The 20,801-nt window shown below is 41.6% G+C and overlaps 1 protein-coding gene and 1 pseudogene across 1 annotated transcript in view; both read left to right on the plus strand.

Moving 5' to 3' along the window:
* KCNN2 (potassium calcium-activated channel subfamily N member 2) overlaps positions 1-20,801 on the plus strand; it is a 505,075-nt gene that overhangs the window by 54,839 nt on the left and 429,435 nt on the right. The gene's annotated exons all lie outside the window — the stretch shown is intronic.
* LOC102270388 (E3 ubiquitin-protein ligase RNF138-like) lies at positions 10,655-11,391 on the plus strand (annotated as a pseudogene).

Genomic DNA, 20,801 nt, shown 5'->3' on the forward strand with positions numbered 1-20,801 from the left:
GTTGCTCTGTCCCCTTAAGCTTCTCTTGACTGTGACAGTTTCTCAGAATTTGTCATGTTTTTGACGCCTTTGATAGTTTTGAGGAGTACTAGACCAGTGTTTTGTAGGCATTTCTTTTTTTATAAGTTAGACTGTGTTTATGGGATTTGGGGAGGATGATCACAAAGGTAAAGTGCCCATCTTAACACCCCATAGCAAAGGCACATCCTGTTAACATGACTTCTTGTTGATCTTAATCATCTGACTTAAGGTGCTGTTTGTCAGGTTTCTCCACTGTAGTCATTCCTTTCTCTTTTGCATACCATACTCATTGGAAGAAATTACTTTGTCAGTTCATACTTCAGGGAGTATAAAGTTATCCTCCCATCTCCTTAAAGGTAGAGTATCCACCTTGATTATTTGGAATTTTCTGCACAATTGGTTTGATTGTCATTTATTCATTCACTTATATCAGTATAGCCTCCTGCATGTTTATGTTTGTTTACTGTATCTTTTGGTTTATAAGCCAGTACTACTCTTTGATATTTTGCTCTTAATTATTCCAGCTTTGGACATTGGGCACTCCTTCAGTTGCCTCCTGTCCCCCTAGTATAATCCTATTATGTAATAGTCACTGTTACTATTATTTAGCAATTCCTTATGTTCTGGCATCATAAAATGCTCATCTTGTATGTTTCCATCTCCACTCCATCTCTATTTCTCCAGGGAGCCCTGGTGCCTTTTATTGGAGGATATAATTAGAAATCTATAGCTGATGTTTTGTTGTTGCTATCAGATCCATTTAGTAGACAAAACAATATAGTATGTGTGTGTATAGAAAGAAAGAAAGTGAAGTCACTCAGTTGTGTCCAACCCTTTGTGACCCCATGGACTGTAGCCTACCAGGCTCCTCCGTCCATGGGATTTTCCAGGCAAGAGTACTGGAGTGGGTTGCCATTTCCTTCTCCAGATGTGTGTGTATCTGAACCCGTGAATATACACATACCTCGGTCTAGATATCCAGCTATATCTGTACTAAGCTAAAGATGAGTTCATTCCTATGCATCCAGATGTAATTCGGCATCACATGGATCAATCTAGGCTTTTCTTAGTGTTTTTCTGTGATCTCTCACTTAAGCAGTGAGAAACCTGGCTTCTATCATCAGCTATTCATTCACTTGAGTGTTTGATTCTGGTATACATGAGTAGTGATTTCAGATGTGTTTGTCTATATCCTTAGACTAGAGGACAGTGGTTATGTGTAGTTCCTTTTGTCTTTAGTCTTACAAACTCTGCCTGTTTCCAAAGTTACTTAGGTCTGTATTTTCTTGCCTTAATTCCCACAGTTGTATACATTTGGAAAGCATATTCTTTTGTCACAGTCTGCATTTCCATTCTGGGATTCCCTGGACTCCTAAATGACTTTTTAAAAATCTGCATACTTTAAAATTCAGTCCCCTCTAAAATTCCATGGGTTTTGACAAATGTGTAGGATCATGTATACACCATTACAGTATAATATAATATAGTTGAACTGCACCAAAAAATCTCTTCTGCTTCACTTATACAGCCCCCCTCCAAATCTTCACCTATCACTGACCTGTTCACTGTCTCAGTTTTGTGTTTGTGATAACATTATACAAATGGAATTATACAGTACATAGCCCTTGAGACTGACTTCTTTCAGTCACCAATACTGAAGGCAATTAAGAATCTCCCCTATCTTTAAGTGAGTTGATACCTCATTCTCTTTTAAAATTGCTGAATTGTATTCTATCATATGGATATATTAGAGCTTGTTTATCCATTTCCTTATTGAAGAATATCAGCTCCTTGCTGCCTGTTAGCTGAAGGCTTCCCTGAGTTCTTTGTCATGTAGGATACTGCATTGGCCAGTTTACATAGTCAAAACCAACAATGAGTAAATCAGTGGATAGGATAGAATCAGTAGAGAAAGTTATCCGACAAGAAGGAAGTTACAGTTGAATGTAACATAATCAAGGAAATGACTTCTCATCCACTTTGCCTTTTTCCCCTGCTTAGAAATAAATCACAGGTCCTGCCAACACTCAGGCTAAGGAGATTGTACAGAAAACATGGGATATCGGAAGGTGGGGTTAACTGGGGCCATCCTAGCATCTCTTCTCCAAAGAAGCACTTTGTTCAATCTTCTTAGCCTCAGTTCAGTTCAGTTCAGTTCAGCCGCTCAGTCATGTCTGACTCTTTGCGACCCCATGAATCGCAGCACGCCAGGCCTCCCTGTCCATCACCAACTCCCGGAGTTCACTCAGACTCGCGTCCATCGAGTCAGTGATGCCATCCAGCCATCTCATCCTCTGTTGTCCCCTTCTCCTCCTGCCCCCAATCTCTCCCGGCATCAGAGTCTTTTCCAATGAGTCAACTCTTTGCATAAGGGTGGCCAAAGTATTGGAGTTTCAGCTTTAGCATCATTCCTTGCAAAGAAATCCCAGGGCTGATCTCCTTCAGAATGGACTGGTTGGATCTCCTTGCAGTCCAAGGGACTCTCAAGAGTCTTCTCCAACACCACAGTTCAAAAGCATCAATTCTTCCATGCTCAGCCTTCTTCACAGTCCAACTCTCACATCCATACATGACCACTGGAAAAACCATATCCTTGACTAGACGGACCTTTGTTGGCAAAGTAATGTCTCTGCTTTTCAGCCTACAGAGTGATGATATAACTGAATAGGACAAATAGAATCAATGATGTGTGACAAATAGGGAGGAATCGGGATTTGATATTAGACCTGCACATTCATGTGGAGCAGAGACTCTCAGGAAGAAGGATTTGAGTAATAGACCGCCATCTGATAACAGTCCAAGTATGGTTCAAAAAAGGACCTCCTTATTGTCCTGATGAGTGCATTCTCTTGGCAAAACTCTATAAGCCTTTGCCCTGCTTCATTCTCTACTCCAAGGCCAAGTTTGCCTGTTGCTGCTGCTGCTGCTAAGTGGCTTCAGTCGTGTCTGACTCTGTGTAGCCCACCAGGCTCCCCCGTCCCTGGGATTCTCCAGGCAAGAACACTGGAGTGGGTTGCCATTTCCTTCTCTAATGCATGAAAATGAAAAGTGAAAGTGAAGTCACTCAGTTGTGTCCTACTCTTAGCAACCCCATGGACTGCAGCCCACCAGCCTCCTCCGTCCATAGGATTTTCCAGGCAAGAGTACTGGAATGGAGTGCCATTGCCTTTGCCAAAATTTGCCTGTTACTCAAGGTATTTCTTGACTTCCTGCTTTTGCATTCCAGTCCCCTATAATGAAAAGGACATTTTTTTGGGTGTTAGTTCTAGAAGGTCTCGTAGGTCTTCATAGAACCTTTCAACTTCAGCTTCTTCAGTGTTATTGGTTGGTGCATTACTTGGATTACTGTGATATTGAATGATTTGCCTTGGAAATGAACAGAGATCATTCTGTCGTCTTTGAGATTGCATCCAAGTACTGTATTTTGGACTCTATTGTTGACTATGATAGCTACTCCATTTCTTCTAAGGGATTCTTGCCCACAGTAGTAGATATAATGGTCATCTGAGTTAAATTCACCCAGTTAAATTCACTCAATTGGAATGAATTAAATTCATTCCAGTCCATTTTAAGTTGCTGATTCCTAGAATATCGACGTGCACTCTTGCCATCTCCTGTTTGACCACTTCCAATTTGCCTTGATTCATGGACCTAACATTCCAGGTTCCTATGCAATATTGCTCTTTACAGCATCGGACTTTACTTCCATCACCAGTCACATCCACGTCACGGTGTTGTTTTTGCTTTGGCTCCATCCCTTCATTCTTTCTGGAGTTATTTATCCACTGATTTGTGGTAGCATATTCGGCACCTACCGACCAGGGGAGTTCATCTTTCAGTGTCCAATCTTTTTGCCTTTTCATACTGTTCATGGGGTTCTCAAGGCAAGGATACTGAAGTGGTTTGCTATTCCATTTTCCAGGGGAACACGTTTTGTAAGAACTCTCCACCATGACTGGTTGATCTTGGGCAGCCCTACATGGCTTGGCTCATAGTTCCATTGAGTTAGACAAGGCTGTGGTCCACAAGAGAAGACTCTATACATGGACATCACCAGATGGTCAATACTGAAATCAGATTGATTATATTTTTTGCAGCCAAAGATGGAGAAGCTCTACCAGTTCAGTTCAGTTCAGTTGCTCAGTCATGTCCGACTCTTTGCGACCCCATGAATCGCAGCACGCCAGGCCTCCCTGTCCATCACCAACTCCCAGAGTTCACTCAGACTCACGTCCATCGAGTCAGTGATGCCATCCAGCCATCTCATCCTCTGTCGTCCCCTTTTCCTCCTGCCTCCAATCCCTCCCAGCATCAGAGTATTTTCCAATGAGTCAATTCTTCGCATGAGGTGGTCAAAGTACTGAAGTTTCAGCTTTAGCATCATTCCTTGCAAAGAAATCCCAGGGCTGATCTCCTTCAGAATGGACTGGTTGGATCTCCTTGCAGTCCAAGGGACTCTCAAGAGTCTTCTCCAACACCACAGTTCAAAAGCATCAATTCTTCCATGCTCAGCCTTCTTCACAGTCCAACTCTCACATCCATACATGACCACAGGAAAAACCATATCCTTGACTAGACGGACATTTGTTGGCAAAGTAATGTCTCTGCTTTTGAATATGCTATCTAGGTTGGTCATAACTTTTCTTCCAAGGAGTAAGCGTCTTTTAATTTCATGGCTGCAGTCACCATCTGCAGTGATTTGGGAGCCCCCAAAAATAAAGTCTGACACTGTTTCCATTTCCCCATCTATTTCCCGTGAAGTCATGGGACAGGATGCCATGATCTTCGTTTTCTGAATGTTGAGCTTTAAGCCAACTTTTTCACTCTCCACTTTCACTTTCATCAAGAGGCTTTTTAGTTCCTTTTTACTTTCTGCCATAAGGGTGGTGTCATCTGCATGTCTGAGGTTATTGATGTTCCTCCCGGCAATCTTGATTCCAGCTTGTGTTTCTTCCAGTCCAGCGTTTCTCATGATGTACTCTGCATAGAAGTTAAATAAACAGGGTGACAATATACAGCCTTGACGTACTCCTTTTCCTATTTGGAACCAGTCTGTTGTTCCATGTCCAGTTCTAACTGTTGCTTCCTGACCTGCATACAAATTTCTCAAGAGGCAGATCAGGTGGTCTGGTATTCCCATCTCTTTCAGAATTTTCCACAGTTTATTGTGATCCACACAGTCAAAGGCTTTGGCATAGTCAATAAAGCAGAAATAGATGTTTTTCTGGAACTCTCTTGCTTTTTCCATGATCCAGCGGATGTTGGCAATTTGATTTCTGGTTCCTCTGCCTTTTCTAAAACCAGCTTGAACATCAGGAAGTTCACAGTTCATGTATTGCTGAAGCCTGGCTTGGAGAATTCTGAGCATTACTTTACTAGCATATGAGATGAGTGCAATTATGCAGTAGTTTGAGCATTCTTTGGCATTGCCTTTCTTTGGGATTGGAATGAAAACTGACCTTTTCCAGTCCTGTGACCACTGCTGAGTTTTCCAAATTTGGTGGCATATTGAGTGCAGCACTTTCACAGCATCATCTTTCAGGATTTGAAATAGCTCCACTGGAATTCCATCACCTCCACTAGCTTTGTTCGTAGTGTTGCTTTCTAAGGCCCACTTGACTTCACATTCCAGGATGTCTGGCTCTAGGTCAGTGATCACGCGATCATGATTATCTGGGTCGTGACGATCTTTTTTGTACAGTTCCTCTGTGTATTCTTGCCACCTCTTCTTAATACCTTCTGCTTCTGTTAGGTCCATACCATTTCTGTCCTTTATCGAGCCCATCTTTGCATGAAATATTCCCTTGGTATCTCTAATTTTCTTGAAGAGATCTCTAGTCTTTCCCATTTTGTTGTTTTCCTCTATTTTTTTGCATTGATCATTGAGGAAGGCTTTCTTATCTCTTCTTTCTATTCTTTGGAACTCTGCATTCAGATGCTTATATGTTTCCTTTTCTCCTTTGCTTTTCGCTTCTCTTCTTTTCACAGCTATTTGTAAGGCCTCCCCAGACAACCATTTTGCTTTTTTGCATTTCTTTTCCGTGGGGATGGTCTTGATCCCTGTCTCCTGTACAGTGTCACAAACCTCAGTCCCTAGTTCATCAGGCACTCTATCTATCAGATCTAGTCCCTTAAAACTATTTCTCACTTCCACTGTATAATCATAAGGAATTTGATTTAGGTCATACCTGAATAGTCTAGTGGTTTTCCCTGCTAAGTCGCTTCAGTTGTGTCTGACTCTGTGCGACCCCATAAACAGCAGCCTAACAGGCTCCGCCGTCCCTGGGATTCTCCAGGCAAGAACACTGGAGTGGGTTGCCATTTCCTTCTCCAGTGCATGAAAGTGAAAAGTGAAAATGAAGTTGTTCAGTCATGGCCGACTCTTAGGGACTCCATGGACTACAGCCTACCAGGCTCTTCCATCCATGGAATTTTCCAGGCAAGAGTGCTGGAGTGGGGTGCCATTGCCTTCTCCGATGGTTTTCCGTACTTTCTTCAATTTAAGTCTGAATTTGGCAATAAAGAGTTCATGATTTGAGCCACAGTCAGCTCCTGGTCTTGTTTTTGTTGACTGTATAGAGCTTCTCCATCTTTGGCTGCAAAGAACATAATCAATCTGATTTTGGTGTTGACCATCTCGTGATGTCCATGTGTAGAGTCTTCTCTTGTGTTGTTGAAAGAGGGTGTTTGCTATGACCAGTGCATTTTCTTGGCAAAACTCTATTAGTCTTTGCCCTGCTTCATTCCCTATTCCAAGGCCAAATTTGCCTGTTACTCCAGGTGTTTCTTGACTTCCTACTTTTGCATTCCAGTCCCCTATAATGAAAAGGACATCTTTTTTGGGTGTTAGTTCTAAAAGGTCTTGTAGGTCTTCATAGAACCATTCAACTTCAGCTTCTTCAGCATTACTGGTTGGGGCATAGACTTGGATTACTGAGTTATTGAATGGTTTGCCTTGGAAATGAACAAAAATCATTCTGTCATTTTTGAGATTGCATCCAAGTACTGCATTACAGACTCTGTTGTTGACCATGATGGCTACTCCATTTCTTCTGAGGGATTCCTGTCCGCAGTAGTAGATATAATGGTCATCTGAGTTAAATTCACCCATTCCAGTCCATTTGAGTTTGCTGATTCTTAGAATGTCGACTTTCACTCTTGCCATCTCTTGTTTGACCACTTCCAATTTGCCTTGATTCATGGATCTGACTTTCCAGGTTCCTATACAATATTACTCTTTAAGTATCGGACCTTGCTTCTGTCACCAGTCACATCCACAGCTGGGTATTGTTTTTGGTTTGGCCCCATCCCTTCATTCTTTCTGGAGTTATTTCTCCACTGATCTCCTGTAGCATATTGGGCACCTACTGACCTGGGGAGTTCCTCTTTCAGTATCCTATCATTTTGCCTTTTCATACTGTTCATGGGGTCCTCAAGGCAAGAATACTGAAGTAGTTTGCCATTCCCTTCTCCAGTGGACCACATTCTGTCAGATCTCTCCACCATGACCCGCCCGTCTTGGGTTGCCCTACAGACATGGCTTAATTTCATTGAGTTAGACAAGGCTGTGGTCCTAGTGTGATTATATTGACTAGTTTCCTGTGAGTATGGTTTCAGTGTGTCTGCCCTCTGATGCCCTCTTGCAACACCTACCATCTTACTTGGGTTTCTCTTACCTTGGGCATGGGGTATCTCTTCATGGCTGTCCCAGCAAAGTGCAGCCGCTGCTCTTTACCTTGGACGAGGGGTATCTCCTCACCACCGCCCTTCCTGACCTTCAACGTGGGATAGCTCCTCTAGGCCCTCCTGCGCCTGTGCATCCACCGCTCCTTGGATATGGGGTTGGTCCTCCCGGCCACCGCCCCTGGCCTCGAGTGTGGGGTAACTCCTCCTGGCCACCACCGCAGGTCTATACAGTCAGCAAAAATAAGACCAGGAGCTGACTGTGGCTCAGATCATGAACTCCTTATTGCCAAATTCAGACTTACGTTGAAGAAAGTGGGAAAAACCACTAGACCATTCAGGTATGACTTAAATCAGCTCCCTTATGAATATACAGTGGAAGTGACAAATAGATTCAAGGGGTAAGGTCTGTTAGAGTGCCTGAAGAACTATGAAGGAGGTTTGTAACATTGAAAAGGAAGCAGTGATCAAGAGCTTCCACAAGAAAAAGAAATTCAAAAAACCAAAATGGTTGTCTGAGGAGGCCTTACAAACAGCTATGAAAAGAAGAGATGAGAAAGGCAAAGGAGAAAAGGAAGAAGATATACCATTTGAATGCAGAGTTCCAAGATTGGCAAGGAGAGATAAGAAAGCCTTCCTCAATGATCAATGCAAAGAATTAGAAGAGAACAATAGAATGGGAAAGACTAGAGAGCTCTTTAAGAAAGTTAGAGATACCAAGGGAACTTTTCATGAAAAGATGGGCTCAATAAAGGACAGAAAAGGTATGGACCTAACAGAAACAGAAGATATGAAGAAGCAGAAGAACTATACAAAGAAGATCTTCATGACCCAGATAATCACAATGATGTGATGACTCACCTAGAGCCAGACATCCTGGAATGTGAAGTCAAGTGGGCCTTAGGAAGCATCACTACAAACAAAGCTAGTGGAGCTAATGGAACTCCAGATGAGCTATTTTAAATCCTAAAAGGTGATGCTGTGAAAGTGCTGCACTCAGTATGTCAGCAAATTTGGAAAACTGAGCAGTGGCCACAGGACTGGAAAAGGTCAGTTTTCATTCCAATCCCAAAGAAAGGCAATGCCAAAGAATGCTCAAACTACCGCACAATTGCACTCATCTCATGAACTAGCAAAGTAATGCTCAAAATTCTCCAAGCCAGGCTTCAACAGAACATGACCTGTGAACTTCCAGATGTTCAATTGGATTTAGAAAAGGCAAAGAAACCAGAGATCAAATTGCCAACATCCACTGGATCATTGAAAAAGCAAGAGAGTTCCAGAAAAGCATCTACTTCTGCTTTATTGACTATGCCAAAGCCTTTGACTGTATGGATCACAACAACCTTTGGAAAATTATGAAAGATATGGGAATACCAGACCACCTGACCTACCTCTTGAGAAATTTGTATGCAGGTCAAGAAGCAACAGTTAGAACTGGACATGGAACAATAGACTGGTTCTAAATAGGGAAACGAGTACATCAAGACTGTATATTGTCACCCTGCTTGTTTAACTTATATGCAGAGTACATCATGAGAAATGCTGGTCTGAATGAAGCACAAGCTGGAATCAAGATTGCCAGGAGAAATATCATTAACCTCAGATATGCAGATGACACCACCCTTATGGCAGAAAGTGAAGAAGAACTAAAGAGCCTATTGTTGAAAGTGAAAGAGGAGAGTGAAAAAGTTGGCTTAAAACTCAACATTCACAAAACTAAGATCATAGCATTCAGTCCCATCACTTCATGGGAAATAGATGGGGAAACAGTGACAGACTTTATTATTTTGGGCTCCAAAATCACTGCTAATGGTGACTGTGATGAAATTAAAAGACACTGACTCCTTGGAAAGAATGTTATGACCAACCTAGACAGCATATTAAAAAGCAGAGACATTGCTTTGCCAACAGAGGTCCATCTAGTCAAGGCTATGGTTTTTCCAGTAGTCATGTATGGATGTGAGAGTTGTACTGTGAAAAAAGCTGAGTGCCAAAGAATTGATGCATTTGAACTGTGGTGTTGCAGAAGACTCTTGAGAGTCCCTTGGACTGCAAGGATATCCAACCAGTCCATCCTAAAGGAGACCAGTCCTGTGTGTTCATTGAAAGGACTGATGCTGAAGCTGAAACTCTACTACTTTGGCCACCTGATGCGAAGAGCTGACTCACTGGGAAAACCTAGATGCTGGGAAAGCTTGAAGGTGGGCGAGGGAGGGGAAGACAGAGGATCAGAGGTTAGGATACCATCACAGACTCAATGGACATGAGTTTGAGTAGACTGCAGGAGGTGGTGATGTACAGGGAGGCCTGGCGTGCTGCAGTCCATGGGGTTGCAAAGAGTCGGACACCACTGAGCGACTGAACTGAACTGATGTCCTGACAAAGCAGAGGAGTAGAGAATCCAGGCAGTTGGGGCAAAAACTCGCCACCAAGGATTTGCCAGCTTCTGCCATGACCTCTCGAGGCTCCCAGATGGCTCAGCGCTGAAGAACCTGCCTCCAAGCGGGAGACGCAAGTGTGATCCCTGGGTCGGGAAGATCCCCTGGAGAAGGAAGTGACAACCCATTCAAGCATTCTTGCTTGGAAAATCCCTTGGACAGAGGAGCCTGGCATTCTATATTCCTTGGGGTGGCAAAGATTTGGATACAACTGAGCAACTAACTAGAAACTACAAAGCATATTCTGTCTAGGGGTGGGATTCCTACCAGTACTGCAGCTCTTGAACTTGGAGGGACACAAGGAAGCAGACAGTACTGGACAAGATATAAAAGACACAGATCTTAGAAATAACAATTGTGCACAAGTTGTTAGCACTAGGGCAGAAATTTCAAACAGAAGGATTGGGATAAGAGTCATAGATATCAGGGTTCATGCAGGGGGTCCGAACCCTGGTCACCCACTACTTTGGCCACTGCCCCTGTGGTTTCCTTCATCCCCATACCCCACCATGGGTGAGGAGCTCTCTGTGGCCTCATCCTATATCAAGGATGTTTTCTTCTGCCCCGTCTGTCAGGAGGTGTTCACAACTCCCATGTATATCGCGACCTGTCTGCACGTTTTCTGTAGAAAATGTTTCCTGACTGCAATGACAGAAAGCGGAATATACTGTCCCTTCTGTCGTGGAAATGTAACTAGGAGAGAGAGATTGTGTCCTGAATGGGCCTTAGACCTTGAAAATATCATGAGGAAATTTTCTGGTAGCTGCAGATGCTGTGCAAAACAGATTCAATTCTGTTGCATGAGACATCATTACAAATCTCATAAGAAGTATTGAGAGGAATATGGTGTTTCTTCTGTCATTCCAAACTTTAAGATCTCTCAAAATTCAGTAGGGAACAGTAATAAGACTGAAACATCCACACCTGACAACACAGAATCTTACCAAGAGAACACAAGCTCTTCTGGGCATCCCACTTTAAAGTGTCCTTTGTGTCAAGAATCAAATATGATGAGAGAGCATTTCCTGGATCACTGTGACAGTGATCACCTTTCAGAATGCTTCCTGGGATGTGGCCTATTTGTGTATCTCTTCCTTGGGGCGATCTAGCCAGATTACTCGAAATTTTGTTAGTCATCGAAATCAAAAGACATCAGTTTGATTACGGAGAATTTGTGAATCTTCAGCTAGATGAGGAAACTAGCTATCAAAATGCTGTTGAAGAATCTTTTAAAATAAACATCTGAAGGCTGTAGATGTCTGCATCTTTGTACCTGAAAGTGCCATCTTTAGGGAGAAAACTTTATGAAGTCACTGTTTCAATAAGTTGATGTATATATTAATAAAATTGAAAGTGAAAGTGGCTCACTCGTGTTCGAGTCTTTGTGACCCCATGGACTATACAGTCCATGGAATTCTCTAGGCCACAATACTAGAGTGGGTAGCCGTTCCTTTCTCCAGGGGGTCTTACCAACCCAGGGATTGAACCCAGCATTGCAGGTGGATTCTTTACCAGTTGAGCCACAAGGGAAGCCCAAGAATACAGGAGTGGGCAGCCTATTACTTCTCCAGCAGATCTTCCCAAACCAGGAATTGAACTGGGGTCTCCTGCATTGCAGGCAGGTTCTTTACCAACTGAGCTATGAGGGAAGTCTATAGTTCAGTCTATTGTTTTAGTATTTTTAATTGAAAAATAAAGGTGGGTCATCTAAAAACAAATTCTTTTGATAAGTTAAAAGTTAAAACTTACAATATTATCTTGTAATGCTGAAAAGAGAATCCCTTTTGTTTTTATCTTACATTCAGTTCAGTTGTTCAGTCATGTATGACTCTTTGTGACCCCATGGACTGCAGCACACCAGGCCTCCCTGTCCATCACCAACTCCCGGAGTCTACCCAAACTCATGTCCATCAAATCGGTGATGCCATCCAACCATCTGATCCTCTGTCGTCCCCTTCTTCTCCTGCCTTCAATCTTTCCCAGCATCAGGGCTTTTCAAATGAGTCCACTGTTGACATCAGGAGGCCAAAGTATTGGAGTTTCAGTTTCAGCATCAGTCAATCCAATGAACACTCAGGACTGATCACCTTTAGGATGGACTGGTTGGATCTCCTTGCAGTCCAAGGGACTCTCAAGCGTCTTCTACAACACCACAATTCAAAAGCATCAATTCTTTATAGTCCAACTCTCACCCAGAAAAAAAGCATAGCCTTGACTAGATGGATCTTTGTTGACAAAGTAATGTCTCTGCTTTTTAATATGACGTCTAGGTTGGTCATAACTTTCCTTCCAAGAGTAAGCATCTTTTAATTTCATGGCTGCAATCACCATCTGCAGTGAATTTGGAGCCCAAATGAACAAAGTCTGCCACTGTTTCCCCATCTATTTGTCATGAAGTGATGGGACCAGATGCTATGATCTTAGTTTTCTGAATGTTGAGCTTTAAGCCAACTTTTTCACTCTCCACTTTCACTTTCATCAAGAGGCTCTTTAGTTCTTCTTCACTTTCTGCCATAAGAGTGGTGTCATCTGCATATCTGAGGATATTGATATTTCTCCCGGCAATCTTGATTCCAGCTTGAGCTTCATCCACCCCAACATTTCTCATGATGTACTCTGCATATAAGTTAAATAAGCAGGGTGACAATATACAGCCTTGACGTACTCCTTTTCCTACTTGGAACCAGTCTGTTGTTCCATGTCCAGTTCTAACTTTTGCTTCCTGACCTGCGTATAGGTTTCTCAAGAGGCAGGTCAGGTGGTCTGGTATTCCCATCTCTTTCAGGATTTTCCACAGTTTATTGTGATCCACACAGCCAAAGGCTTTGGCATAGTCAATAAAGCAGAAATAGATGTTTTTCTGGAACTCCCTTGCTTTTTCAATGATCCAGCAGATGTTGGCAATTTGATCTCTGGTTTCTCTGCCTTTTCTAAAACCAGTTTGAACATCTGGAAGTTCATAGGTCACGTATTGTTGAAGCCTTGCTTGTAGAATTTTAAGCATTACGTTAGTAGCATGTGAGATGAGTGCAACTGTGTGGTAGTTTGAGCATTCTTTTGCATTGCCTTTCTTAAGGATTGGAATGAAAACTGACCTTTTCCAGTCCTGTGACCACTGCTAAATTTTCCAAATTTGCTGGCATATAGAGTGCAGAACTTTCACTACATCATCTTTTATGATTTGAAATAGCTCAAGTGGAGTTCCATCACCTCCACTAGCTTTGTTCATAGTGATGCTTCCTAAGGCCCACTTGACTTCACATTCCAGGGTGTCTGGTTCTAGGTGAGTGATCACACCATCGTGATTATCTGGGTCGTGAAGATCTTTTTTGTACAGTTCTTCTGTGTATTCTTGCCACTCCTTTTGTTAGGTCCATACCATTTCTGTCCTTTTTTGAGCCTGTCGTTGCATGACATGTTCCCTTGGTATCTCTAATTTTCTTGAAGAGATCTCTAGTCTTTCCCATCCTATTGTTTTCCTCTATTTCTTAGCATTGATTGCTAAGGAAGGCTTTCTTATCTCTCCTTGCCATTCTTTGAAACTCTTTATTCAAATGGGTATATGTTTCCATTTCTCCTTTGCTTTTTGCTTCTCTTCTATTGACAGCTATTTGTAAGACCTTCTCAGACAGCCATTTTTCTTTTTTGCATTTCTTTTTCTTGGGGATGGTTTTTATCCCTGTCTCCTGTACAATGTCAAGAATCTCCACTCATAGTTCATCAGGCACTCTTACCTATCATATCTAGTCCCTTAAATCTATTTCTTAATTCCACTGTATAATCATAAGGGATTTGATTTAGGTCATACCTGAGTGGTCTAGTGGTTTTCCCCATTTTCTTCAATTTAAGTCTGAATTTGGCAATAAGAATTTCATGATCTGAGCCACAGTCAGCTCCCCGTCTTGTTTTTGCTGACTGTATAGAGCTTCTCCATCTTTGGCTACAAAGAATATAATCAATATGATTTTGGTGTTGGCCCTCTGGTGATGTCCATGTGTAGAGTCTTCTCTTGTGTTTTTGGAAAAGAGGATTTTCTATGACCGGTGTGTTCTCTTGGCAAAACTCTATTAGCCTTTGCCCTGCTTCACTCTACTCCAAGGCCAAATTTGCCTGTTACTCCAGGTGTTTCTTGACTTTGTACTTTTTCATTCCAGTCCCCTATAATGAAAAAGGCATCTTTTTGGGGTATTAGTTTTAAAGGGTCTTATAGGTCTTCATTGGAGAAGGCAATGGCATCCCACTCCAGTACTCTTGCCTGGAAAATCCCATGGACAGAGGAGCCTGGTAGGCTGCAGTCCACGGGTCGCTAAGAGTCGGAAATGACTGAGTGACTTCCCTTTCACTTTTCACTTTCATGCATTGGAGAAGGAAATGGCAACCCACTCCAGTGTTCTTGCCTGGAGAATCCCAGGGACGGGGGAGCCTGGTGGGCTGTCATCTCTGGGGTCGCACAGAGTCGGACACGACTGAAGTGACTTAGCAGCAACAAAGGTCTTCATAGAACCGTTCAAGTTCAGCTCAGCATTACTGGTCAGGACATAGACTTGCATTACCGTAATACTGAATGGTTTGCCTTGGAAATGAACAGAGATCATTCTGTCGTTTTTGAGATTGCATCCAAGTGCTGCATTTTGGACTCTTTTGTTGACTATGATGCTACTCCATTTCTTCTAAGGGATTCCTGCCCACAGTAGTAGATATAATGGTCATCTGAGTTAAATTCACCCATTCCAGTCCATCTTAGTTGCTGATTCCTAGAATGTCGACGTTCACTCTTGCCATCTCCTGTTTGACCACATTCAGTTTGCCTTGATTCATGGACCTAACATTCTAGGTTCCTATGCAGTATTGCTCTTTACAGCATTGGACTTTACTTCCATCACCAGTCACATCCGCATCTCGGTGTTGTTTCTGATGGAAGAAACAACAAACTCTTTCTGGAGTGATTTCTCCACTGATCTCAAATAGCATATTGGGCACCTACAGTCCTGGGGAGTTCCTCTTTCAGTATCCTATCATTTTGCCTTTTCATACTGTTCATGGGGTTCTCAAGGCAAGAATACTGAAGTGGTTTGCCATTCCCTTCTCCAGTGGACCACATTCTGTCAATAACTTTAGTACTTTCTTTCAAAATATAGTACTTCCAGTATGTCACGTTAAACCATTCTGAGATTTGAGAATGTCTTTAAAGGAAAATTGTAGAGGTCATTTTGATGAAATTGTGTTTTAAATTTTGTGGATTAGTTAAATATCATTTATTGTCTTATGTGTCTTTCATGTAAGTTTTTTTTAATTTATTTATTTTGATTGGAGGCTAATTACTTTACAATATTGTATTGGTTTTGCCATACATCAACATGAATCCGCCACGGGTGTATACGTGTTCCCAATCCTGAACCCCCCTCCCACCTCCCTCCCCATATCATCCCTCTGGGTCATCCCAGTGCACCAGCCCCAAGCATCCTGTATCCTGCATCGAACCTGGACTAGCGATTTGTTTCTTATATGATATTATACATGTTACAATGCCATTATCCCAAATCATCCCACCCTCTCTCTCATGTAAGTTTTTCATAAGGAAAATATTGACTTTCTTTGCTGTTATCTGGGAGCTCCTCAGTATGGAAATCTTTGTTTAAAACCTCCCATCCTTTGATCCGTTGTTTAGGAATAGAGATTGGCTTTATAGGTACACAGTTCAAATTAATGAGACAGTCCTTGTTTTTAATATGCAGATGGCTGAATTGGGGTAAGGGAAGAAACTGTGTTGATAATTTATACCTAAATTTCATAGTACCACTTAACAGGCCTCAGCAGTTACAATTTATGTTGTTAAACAGAGTCTTATTTCAGATGCATTGCTTTATTTTTCAATTAAGCATGGTTTTTTCCTTAAAAAAAAAAAAAAAAAAAAAGAATCATAGATCTTATGCCTAAATTACAAGGCCAAGACAAGCTTAGCTGAATTCTGGAGTGCCTGAGATTCCCAAGTCCTTCAATTTCCCTTGCCCTTGGACAGCATTGAGTCTAGAAACTGGAATGAAATTAAATCCACAGTTATAAGGAGAAGGAGCTTTAGAAACACCCTGATCTGTTGTCTGGTAACTCCTCTGAGGCCTCAGGGAAATTGCAAGGGAAGCAGCCTCCCTTTTAGCTTCGCTTTTTCTCTCTTTGACATACTGTCTCCAGGGCCTAAATATATTTCCCCTAGCTCCCAAGGGCTTTTCTATTTTAAGCCTTCTTTCAAATAGTGGAATAAAAGGCCTTGTGCCTTAGTCTTGGAATTTCAAATATTCTGGGAGAGGTAGAAGGGTTCCATTGGAAAGTAATATCCTGAATCTATATCTTTCTGAAATTGTATCTCCAGAGGGCTACTTATCCTTCAATAAAAGGTCACCTGTTCATCACCCATTGAAGAGTTATTTGTGGGGCATCTATTGGTGCTATGAACTGTGTTACTTCTAGAATGAGACTGAGAAAAATGCACATTATTCCCGCCTTTAAGATTGTTTAGTCTAGTGAAGCGTCAGACTTATCAGTGGACACATATCATGGACACATAGCAAACTTAGGGCTCTAATTCGGGCACAGAGCAGGAGACACATATCCTGATTATGGGTCATAGCAGAGGAATGGGCTTGGTCACAAAGATTGTTTTATGCCCTGTTGAGGATTTTATTGTTCCTAAAACATTTTCAGGATGGAAGAGACATTTTAGTTTTAGAAGATCACTTTGCCTACAGAGTCCAGAATGGACTGAAGAGGAGGCAAGTGTGAATTCAGGGAGAGCAGTAGGATGGATATTGCAGAAACAGATAACGTAGGCTGGACTAGAGTGGAGCCACTGGAAATACAGAAAACAAGTGTGAAAGATATTTTAGGACATGTAGATCAGCAGGCCCTAATGTGACAGTGCTTTGTGGTTTGCACAGCAGGGTGGATGGTAGTTCTCGTCCCTGAGGCAGACATCCCTGGAAGAGGCCATGCGTTTTAGCAGAGGAGGACATAGGAAAAGTTCATGAGTTAAAGTTTAAATTGGTAGATTTTGAGAGGCATTTGAAATGTCCAAAAGGAAATATCAGGTTGCAGTTGCTAGATGAGTCCAGCATTCAGAGTAAAGGCTGTAGGTCTTCTTGATAACACTTGACAATTCCTGGGCATGAATGATATCACCCAGAGATGAGCATAGAATGAGAAATACAGAGCAATAGATGAATACAATGCCATGTACATCTAAAAAAAGCTTCTGGGCCACATGGGCTTTGGCAAAAACACATTGATCTAATTTGATCTTTTTTCCCACCAATTATTTACAGTGACTTTGGGCCTGGACCATTTCTCTGTAAATATGTAAACTGAAGAAAGCAGTTAATCTCAAAGGACTATACATTTAAATAGTATTTTTTAATATATATATTACAAACCTAGAAACTGAAAATGCAAATGAGTATGTGGATGGAGAAAGGGAAAGTATCTATATTAAAAGTTTTTCCAGAACTGAATTAAAATAATTTATGAAAAGATGAGTAATACCAGTTTTGTGCCTCAGAGTGAGGGCATATTGCTTTGCAGTGTGTACATGGTGATGGCACCTCACTCCATTCTTAGTGCAGAGAAAATAATTCCTCTTATTGGATAATTTCTTTAATACCTGAAAATTTGAAAGGCAGAATTTAATTAATCAACATCTAAATTGCTTGATATTTTGATTTCAAATTCTGAGACAGGGAATGCACTCCTAAGGAAGCAGAGGGAATTGGGACTCAATGAAGTCTCAGTGAACAGGCAGGAACCTTATGGACCCATTGAAGATAGTCTCCTTGGAGGATTTTGTAAAAGTTTAAAAAAGTTTTTCTCTGCTTTGAAGGTATCTGATAGGACCATTTTATGACCATTACTTGGAATATTCTCAATATCTAATCAATTTGAAGTTCTTTCTCATGTCTAGTCCATTTCTTTCTTGCTTCCCTTTAAGGCATTTCTTCTTATTCAAAATGACCAGCAGCTGCCTAGAATCTTTCATTTAATACTTCTTCATATAAGTAAGGAGATTAATGAAGTCAGCTCTCAGTCTCATCATCTGAGTTAAAATCACCAATTGAACAAGTGGTGTGTCATTGCACACTTAATGTGGTGTGCGAGGTGGGAGTGTGCTCAGTCGTGTCTGACTCTTTGTGACCCCATGGACTGTAGTCCACCAGGTTCCTCTGTCCACGGGATTCTCTAGTTAAGAATACTGGAATGAGTTGCCATTTCTTCTTGCAAGGGATCTTCCTGACCAACCCACAGATCAAACCCATGTCTCCTATAGTGGCAGGTGGATTCTTTACCACTCAAACCACCTGGGATGAGAAAAAAGTAAAGATGCCTAGACAACCAATGTTGACACCAGGGGAAACAACTTCAGCCATCCAACCCTTTTCTCAAAAGTCCATTTTCTAAGCCCTCAGTATATATTTTTTTGTCTTCTGGTTTTTCTATTGATTTGGAGGGATTAGAAATAGAAATGAAGAAGGATGGTTCTGTCTGTATATGAAAAGTTAAATGGATGCAGACCCTTCCTGTTATGCTTGATCACATTGGTGGAATTCATTTGCTCCCTTAACAGATGCTTATTCAGCCCCTAGATTGTGCCAGGCACTGTTAAAAGTTCTAAGGCTATAACTGAGCAAGTAAAACAAACAATTGAAATGTACTTTTCCTCATGGACCACAAATATGATGGAATGATTGTAGGGGTGAGTCTAAAAATTGGAAACTGGATTCTTCCTTGGTAATTACACCTACAGTTGACCCATCACTGTTATCGGTTTTATAATCAGTTGTTCAAACAAAATTAATTGAGTCTACTCATGCTAGGTGTAGGGTTCGCATGGAACTTGTAATTTGCTAAGAAGAGGAAGTCCAAACGTAGATCACTGCATGACAACCTAAGGCAATCAAGAGATTTTTGCAAGGCAGCACAAGATTAACAGCTGACTGCATGGCTCAGATTCTGAGGAGGTATTTGCTAAATTATGTCATGAAATATTTTTTTCCTTCACAATGTTGGTTGGTGGAATAGACATAATGTAAAAATAATTTGATGTCTGCTTTCATTGCTATCAACTAATAGGATCTCTGTGGCAACATGACGTGAAGTTCTAATTCTCCTTCCTTTTGGGAATCTCTTTGCTCTGAATCCATTTAGTTGTATGTCAAGCTTTCATTAAATTCACTGAACCTAGTGATTATTCCATATGGTTGTTTGTTAAATGTATGCTTCCAGCTGCAGAATTTGGATAATAATCTAGATGTTCAAGGATACTTCACACTTTTGTAATTTATGCAAATAATCCTTTTCTTTGTTAACTTGTCCTTGAAACAAACCAACCATTTGTCACCTGTGTGATGCTTGTGTTATTCCTCAGACTCTGGCTGACATTGGGCAAATTATGAAGACAACAGATTAACTTTCTTTGCTGTGGGTTAGCTACTGGGAATCTTGCATGAAGACATCTGAATATATGAGGCTGATGATAAAGCCTTTGTGAAAAACATGCCTAATGACTTGGGTAACCTCCATCATCCTTTATGGAAGATGACATTGATGCTGATGTTACCTTGGAAACGTTAGATTCTCTTTATAACTGTTGTTGACAGCCAGACTTCAAAAATGTTGCCTTGTTTGAATCATGGTATGCTATCATTTGGGAATGTTGGTACATTGTGGAGAAGAAAAAAAGGCATTATTAAAAGTGAAGATAATAGTAGACAGCTTTCAGGTGGGGTGCCACCAACTGATGAACCCACCCTGTCTTTTGTGTTTGATCCTATATTTTTGAGGAATGGGCCATACAACTTTCTACTAATGTAAGCCCCTGCACTCATGGTAATATCTGTTGGATCAAGTAGTAGAGAAATGTGTGCTCATTGCAGTCTTGGTCCTTTGGAACTGGATAGGGGCTGTAACAACAAAACGTACTATATTCTGCCATGGGAATGAGGGAATGGAGAATGTAGACCTGTGGAGAATGAGATAAATGAAGCAGAAGGCAGAGAATAGAGGAGATAGGGGATAGGGGACAGTCTTATCCATCCCACTTCCTTCCAGTTGATGTGACTATGAAACGATCACCAGGAGCCAAGATAGGAAGTCAGTCTTCCCACAAATCAGAAAATCAGTGGCTTCATTGCTAGAGAAAGGGAGAATGAATATTAAGGCAATGAAGTGATGGATTTCCTCTATAGTCAGAGACATGAAAGGAGAATTTTTGAACAACTGGAAGTTTCCTTTAAAAATTTTTTTTTCTTGTAGGCTATTTGCTCTACAGTATTGTGCCATGCCTCAACATGAATCACTCACAGGTATACACGTGTTCCCTTCCTCCAGAACCTCCCCTCCCACCTCCCACCCCATCCTCGTCCACACCTCTAGGTTGTCACAGAACCCTGTGTCACACAGCAGATTCCTCCTTGCTCTTTTACGGGTGGTAAAGTCCACGTCTCCATGCTACTGTCAGTGTATCCGCCCTCTGCCTCCCACACTGTGCCCACAAGCCTGATTTTTATGGCTGTGTCTCCATGGCTGCCCTGCAAATAGGTTCATTAGTACCAGCTTTCTTATCTGATGAAAGTGACCCACACATTATAAGAGGAATCATTGTAAAATTTTTAT

The sequence above is a fragment of the Bos mutus genome, chromosome 10 (genome assembly GCF_027580195.1).
Source record: "Bos mutus isolate GX-2022 chromosome 10, NWIPB_WYAK_1.1, whole genome shotgun sequence".
Classification (NCBI taxonomy): Eukaryota; Metazoa; Chordata; class Mammalia; order Artiodactyla; family Bovidae; genus Bos; species Bos mutus.